We start from the raw sequence: 8,259 nt of genomic DNA, 5'->3' as shown, positions 1-8,259 counted from the left end.
ACTAGTCATTCTGCTACTCTTATTGATAACATTTTTGCTAACCTTAAACCTTTTCCAAAATCTGGCATAGTGGTGAGCGATATATCAGACCATTTTATGATATTTTGTCACTTTGATATTGGACCAAGGAGTCAAAGTACAATTCAAAGGCATGTGTTTCGTCGTAGATTCACCCCTGAAAATATCGCTCTAGTTCAAGAAAAACTTCAATCTGTGGACTGGTCAATTGTGTATGACGCAAATGAAAATATTGACCAAGCATATGATAATTTTCTTTATCTTTTGAATAATTGCCTAGATGCATGCATTCCCTTAAGGAAATGTCGTACACAGGATTACAAACGAATCCCCAAGCAACCATGGGTTTCCAAAACACTCTTACGCTCAATAAATCGCAAGAGTACTTTATATGTTAATTTTATCAAAAACCGTGACGAAACCTCTCGAATGAAATACATTTCATACAAAAATATTCTTACCAATACACTCAGATTAGCTAAAAAGAAATATTTTGCGGACCAATTGAGTCAATTCAAATGTGATATCAAGAACACTTGGAAAGTAATAAATACCGTTTTGAATAGAGGGAAGGCTGTAAATCTCATTTCTAAAGTTCAAGTTGATAACACTATCATTGAAGACAAGTCTGAAATTGCCGAGATTTTTAACTCATACTTTTCAAAAATAGGTTCAAACTTAGCACAAACTATTACTCCAAGTGATAAATCATTTTACGAATTTCTTTCCTCACCAAACGACTACTCAATTTTTTTCAAGCCAATTGACAGGCAAGAATTAATCAAAATTGTACTTCAGCTCAAAGCAAACAAAGCCCCTGGCTATGATGACATTGGCAATGTCCTTATCAAAGACATTATACATTGTATAGCAGATCCTTTATTGTTTTTATATAATCTTTCCCTACAATCTGGTCAAGTACCATCTAAAATGAAACTCGCAAAGGTGACTCCAATATTCAAGAAAGGAGACAAATTATGTATCAGCAACTATCGCCCAATATCTTTGTTAACTTCGTTATCAAAAATCTTAGAGAAAATTGTTCATTCAAGGACTACTACCTTCCTTGAATCTCACAATATCATATCTGACTCCCAATTTGGCTTTAGAGAAAAACATAACACAACTCATGCCATTCTAAGTTTAATAAATACCATTTCAGCTTCAATCGAAAAATCCTGTCATACTATCGGTTTGTTCTTAGATTTTTCTAAAGCATTCGATACTATAAATCACGACATTCTGTTAAACAAACTTGCGCACTATGGTATTAGAGGTAAGGCTCTGGAATGGTTCGAAAGTAATCTTTCTGGAAGAAAGCAATTTGTTACCATTGATGGATATAATTCGTCTACGGTATACCAATCACGTGTGGAGTTCCCCAAGGAAGCCTTCTTGGTCCACTGTTATTCTCTATTTATGTAAATGACATTCGATGTTCTTCGAGTGTTCTCTCTTTTATCCTTTTTTTGCCGATGATTCAAACATATTCTATACTCACAGTGATCCTAATAAGTTAGTAGAAGTTTTAAATGTAGAACTTACACATGTAACAAATTGGATAAAAGCAAATAAATTATCTTTAAATAAACAAAAAACCAATTACATGTTATTTAGTAACTCTGTTAAACAACTTCCTGACCAAGTGATATTTGATAATTCTGTCATTAAAGAAGTCAAGACTACAAAATTTCTCGGTATTACAATTGACAATAAGCTAACTTGGAACTGTCATATTGATAATATTTGTAAGATAGTTTCAAGAAATATTGGCATTATTAATCACGTTAAACGGATTCTCCCCAAGTCAGTGCTTCTTACGTTATATTCAACTCTTATTCTTCCTTACCTTAATTATGGCGTAATGGCATGGGGAAATGCAATACAAACAAAAATGGACAGGGTACTTCTCTTGAAGAAAAGAGCGATGCGTTTGATATGCAATACCGCTTATAGATCACACACTGATGTCTTGTTTAAAGAAAACCGTATTCTTAAGATTACTGATTTATATCGTCTTCAGCTGGGTTGTTTTATGTACAATGTAGAAATTAACGCTACCCCTGCTGTATTTAAGGAAATGTTTCGAAAAAATAATGTTATACATATTACTCAACAAGGAATGCGAATGATTATCATCTTCCTAAAAATAGAACTAGTTTTGGTAACAGAAATTTCAGGTTTACTGGTCCTAAGCTTTGGAATTCCTTTGATCGTTCACTAAAACAAGCTCAGAGCTTGAATAGCTTTAAGTATAAGCTCAAAACTTTGTTTCTTGATAAGTATTGATAAACAGTTTTATGGTAATAAAACGTATGTATACTTCAATCAGTGTTTTCTAGAAGCACTTTCATGAAGTATACTCGGAAGGTTATCTTCTGTTTCATTCATTATTCTAATGGTATATAATGTACACTGTAAACACTATACATAAACCTGTGCTTTGTAACATATACATGACTTGTTGTATATCCATAGTACGGTTCATAATAATTGTGCCCTTGTAAATAGTGTATATATGGTGTTTTTGTTATTCCACTCAGCCTTATCTTTGACATTATTTTGTCTATAATCTGTAGGGGGACTACATTTAACAAGCAGTGCTTCTAAGTAGTCCCCTCCACATTTGTACATGGTGTGATTTTATCTCAGAATATCACGATATTTTGTATTTACATGTAATATACTCTGTATAGTATTGATATTATATCCGCTATGTGTTATACCCTGTATATTTTATCATATAATGTCCACTATGTGGAATATGAATAAATTTCATTTCATTTCATTTCATTTCATTTCATTTCATTTCAAATGTTCATTTAGTTACAAAATGTTTTCATTTCTTTACAAAATAATCATTTCATCGACGAAATGACTGATTTCGTAGCGAAATATCGCATGCGACACTTGGCATTCCATGGTTTTTGTCCATGGTTTAAACCATGGTTTCATTTGTACCACCTCCGTGAATTCGGGCCAAAGAGTCACAAATTTCCCGCTTTTATTTCTTTCTAGAGAACAACAACAACAGCAAAAATCTTCAGATCTTTTATTGATACACAAGACTCGTCTTTTGCATGTTCTCCAGACCTCAGCGAGTAAGTTCTCTCTGTGCCCACCCCTCACCAAAAAAAAGTGAAAAAGGTGTGTGTGTGTGTGTGTGTGTGTGCGTGCGTGTGTGTGTGTGTGTGTGTCCATCTGCTTCTCAGTGATATTTCTGTTTTCATACACAGTGAACATAAGTGTGGATTTCCCTTTCGGCAGAAACCTGTTCCTGATTGAGCCCTACTTAAAGGACAAGTTCACCTTCATAGACATGTGGGTTGAGTGAATGCAGCAACAATAGTGGAACACATCAGTGAGTCTGAGGAAAATCGGACAATCCGTTCCAAAAGTTATGAAATTCTGCTCAGTCACGGCTGGATGTGAAGATACTATACCTTGTGACGTAATTGAATGACAATTTGTTATAAACCAACATGTGTCGGACGGTATACGTGCGAATATTGTAACGTTCCAGAAACAGTTGATCATTTTCTTAGGTTCTGCCCCAGATACGATTATAATACCCAGATCTATGTTGTTAGCTGATACAAAAAAACTCATGAGAACAGCATTCAAAGCTTATTAATTTCATTAACTCAGTATACCAAAGAGCTTTAATAGTGTTATATGTTAAAAGATCACAAAGATTTTAGATAAACTTTCATGCATGTTATGAGTGTACATAGTTTACTAACTCTGCCTCGAGGTAGGCCTATTCCAGGGAGGTGGGAAGAGAGCTTTTCCCACCTCCCTGCCTATTCTGAAGAGGCAATTCATACGCACCACGGCCCAGAGATTGCTTACTTTACTCAAAAATTAATTTGTGATTACTATAAATATTATATAGGCCTATTTGTATCTTATTAACTTTGTTTGTTTGTTTTGTTTGGCTTTGAATCAGACCAATTGAGGTTCCTGTGTTGGTATTAAGCATCGGACTCTATAATACTGCCTGCAGATCGGAGGGGCCTAGGCCGCCACGGCTGAGAAGTCTGCTCGAGACAATATGAGTCGGATTGGCCAGAAGATATACACCTGTACTATATCTCTCAAAACGTTAAAAGCTAAATCCTCACCTCGACCAGAACTGTACACAAATACACGTACCGATCACAGCTATTGCCTGACCAAGGACTCTCATTTCAATATTTACATTTTTGTGTGAAAAAGAAAAGAAAAAAATGAGAACAGGAAAAGAAAGAGCAGTGTTTGGCGAAAATATTCTAAAGAGAATGGAAAACGCCACTAAACACAAAACAACAACAAGTCTCGTGTGTAGAAAGAATAAAGAAAATTCAACATACAACGGGTATTATATTTTCACGTTTCTCGCAAACCGAAAGAATACTTGACTTCTCTCTTTCAGAAGGCAGGGGGTGGAAAAACATTACCCTAATACCATACATGTACGTCAGTATACAAGCACCAAGTCGAAGAAATGTACACTTTATTAAAAAAGGAAAGTTTTGTGAAATTCTCTTGTTTATCGTTGTACTCATAACATGACATCATACTTAATTTAGTCTTATCATCCAGCTGCGACTGCGTACTACATTTACCTATCTCTCATAGGTTGTTTGTGTGGAAAGTTGTGCGTATGATAAAATATCGATTTGACCAAGGAGCTATTGTAATAGCTCCTTGATTTGACTCACAAAGGGTTCCATGTGCATCGCATATATATATGCGAATGGATCCGGGCTAACTCGGCCCACGGGACAACTCGTCCCACCCGTCGAGGGTGGGCCGAGTTGTCCCACCCGTTGGTATCGATAGTGATCGTGAGCGCTTGTCTGTGTTTGAGGTTATTTTGTCTTTGTGACGTCTTTTTTAACCGTAACTTTTATGGAATTGTGCTCAGTGGTTTCTGTAAAGAATATTTGCCAACTTTTGGGGGATACAACGACGTAAAAATGAAATTTCAGACGTTTTTATCGCGGTTCGCGATCCCCATAGGTTCACGTTCATTTCGCGCGGTGGGCTAACTCGGCCCAGCTAAGTTTTAGCTGTTGTTTTGTCAGTAAATCTCCGTAAAAATATCAATTTTATCATGTATGAAGGTGTATTCAGGGTTCCTTCAACTAATTTCATCTTCGAGGGAATTTAATTTTGCACATGTTTGGTGAAATGTTGGATATTTGTTCGCATGATTTCATCTTTGCCGTATCCGCACCGCACCGGTCTCGCCACCAGCAGCTCGCTCACGCATCACTGTGGCAGAGCTGAGCAGCGCCATGCCCATGCCCACTCTCGGCGAGGCACGGGGCGGCGCGGGGCACCCGCGGGAACGGCACAGAGGGAGCAGCCAGCCACTCCGTAAACGTCGCTACGGATACGGGCGGTGGTTGAAATTGGAGGAAAAGGCGTCATTTGCTGCACTTCCCAATTTTCTCGCATGAGTACTAAATTCTATGCAGTAGTCAGTTGGCATTTTCCTATCCATTGTCTTGAACTTTCAGCTGAGAGCTAGAGAGGGAGCAACTTGTTTCAACTCAACTGTGTTTTGCTGCAACGTCGCGTGAATTGGGCTGAGCTGGTGTGCTACCGCCAGCCAATGCCGAGGTGAAAGGGCAAGGGTTTCTGCTAAAGGCTGGGCATATAGGGGGTTGCTTGACTCTTTTTTTTTCTGATTTTTTTTTTTTTTTTGGTCTTTTATTTTTTTCTGATATTTTTTTTCCAGGATGACTCAATAATATGTATTCCAACCTCATGCAGTTTGCAGTTGTCATTTTGCTGTTTTGCTGTCTATCCCCCAGCATCAGCGTTATTATTATTAATGATTGATACTGAATTAAAAAAAAAACAAAAAAAAAACACACACACACACAACACACACATAAAATAACGATTTGGATGCATGCTGTATTATTGGCAATTATCACGTGACTCGGATGGCACTATTCACTATGTTGGGACATGTGACATTATGTACTATGTGTTAAATCTCACACTATAATGCTTATTCATGTAGAGGGCAGCACAACATATACTGTAATAAAGCCACAGACCATGGCACTCTGTTTCTGTTAAATCCATTCTAAGAACCCGTCTTTTATTCTTGTAAGAGCTGCAAAGCAAGAATGTTACATGGTGGCAGCGGTGTAGAAACTGTTTTTCTACCGTGGAATGTCCTGTGAACTGATAGAATGGATCTGATTTGGACCACAATTCACATGTTTTGTGCCTGCTTTGAGCGCCACTGAGTGGTAAGTCCCACACCTGTCTTTTGCTGTTACTGTTAGAACTCTAGCACCGATTAGCATCATGTCTGAATCTGATACTGCTGAACGAGTGGATGGGAATGATACTCCTCTTTCTGCCCGTCCTGATGCTTCTGGTACTTCTTCTGTAGGTGCGAGATCTAAGTTTCTAAGGCCCAATGTTCAACCTCCTGAAAAATTTCACCCTAGTGGAAAAAATGCTGCTCAGGACTGGAAAATGTGGCGGCAAATGTGGGACAATTACTGCATCTTAACTGACCTCAATTCTCAAGAGCAGAGTTATCAGAAAGCTCTGTTGCTCCACTGTCTTGGACCTGAAGGTATCAAGGTGTACAACGGAATGGAATTTGCCCCTGGTGAGGACTGTTCTAAAGCATCAACCATTCTGACAAAACTAGATGCACACTTTTTGGGCTCATGCAGAGAATACTTTGAACGATTTCAGTTCAACAGAAGGGATCAACATGCTGGTGAAAGCATTGATGAGTACATCAGTGTCCTGCGCAATATGAGCAAAACCTGTGGATTTTGTAAATACATGGCTAAACATACAGTTTTGAAATAGATGGATAATAATCAGCATAATTTGTAAAAAACTGAGGAACCCATTCTCATCTAGAGATGTTCATTTTCTCATTTTGAAGTACATGATATATGTAATTCTGTTTATTTTGCAAGCTTTCAAAAGGGGGAGGATGTGACATTATGTACTATGTGTTAAATCTCACACTATAATGCTTATTCATGTAGAGGGCAGCACAACATATACTGTAATAAAGCCACAGACCATGGCACTCTGTTTCTGTTAAATCCATTCTAAGAACCCGTCTTTTATTCTTGTAAGAGCTGCAAAGCAAGAATGTTACAGGACACTGCTCCTTAATTTACGAATATGTAGCATTTGTGAAATAATACGAGTTTTAATATGTGAAAATGTCACTTTTTTGTGTCTGAAATGATTTACTAGTACTATGGTGAAGTCTGTTTTCAAAGTGATATTTATTCAATGTATAAAAACAGAAATACTGTTGTTACTGCTAATGATTGACAAATTGCCCTACACGTACATCGATATAAATGTTTATGTAAATATGATGATTTATAGAGATAATTATTACATCGATGTAGGGCAATTTGTCAATCACTTGCATTAAAAAACATCTCGACGGAAGAATTTCATGAATTTGAAGAAATACTGTTATACCAGTACTGAAATGAATGGAATATATAACCTTGTAACGAAAGCAGCAGATAAAGCAATAGTAAATTACATTGTGATCGAAGTACATCTATGTAGCAACCTAACTTATCACTTTATCATTGAATTGTCATATAGACTGCACCTTGCTACTAACAATGAATACTATTGGCCCTGAAATTAATTTTACATTTTATGTATGTTCTTTCTTTCTTTTACGCCCAAGTACCAGGTACCGGGTATTACTTCTCTGGCAGGATAACCAGTAAACTCTGTGGTATTGAATTGCATGCAGACTTGTGCAGGATGGATACTGCAAGTAGTAGTAGGGCCTGGTAGGGGAAAATATGACCAGGTAAGCTCTGAGATTGTAATGTAGTACTAGTTTTGGAACTACATTGCATTAAAGATCAAAAGTGGGATTTTTTTTTTTGTAACACCTATAACTTTCGACAAAGCGTAACATTTGCTAATATTTCACATTTTTTCTTACCTGCGCCTAAAATTGTATTATGATGGCCTGCTATTATGTAGGCCCACGGTAAGACAGCAAACTTGAATTTGTTGAGCTTCTTGGCTATTTCATTCTTTTCAATCTCAGATCATTATATTTTGTTCAGTTTGTAATTGTATAGGTTCATAGGTTGACACACATTCTCATTGACCTGTATGCTGTTTCGTTTTATCGCCCTCATTCCTTTCCCATTCATGTGTTCATCCCTTTCACACCACACCTACTCTTTTGTTTAACATTCCATATTAAGTTCGGTAGTC

This window comes from Diadema setosum, chromosome 6 (genome assembly GCF_964275005.1).
Source record: "Diadema setosum chromosome 6, eeDiaSeto1, whole genome shotgun sequence".
Lineage (NCBI taxonomy): Eukaryota > Metazoa > Echinodermata > Echinoidea > Diadematoida > Diadematidae > Diadema > Diadema setosum.
Note: the sequence above shows the minus strand (reverse complement) of the source record.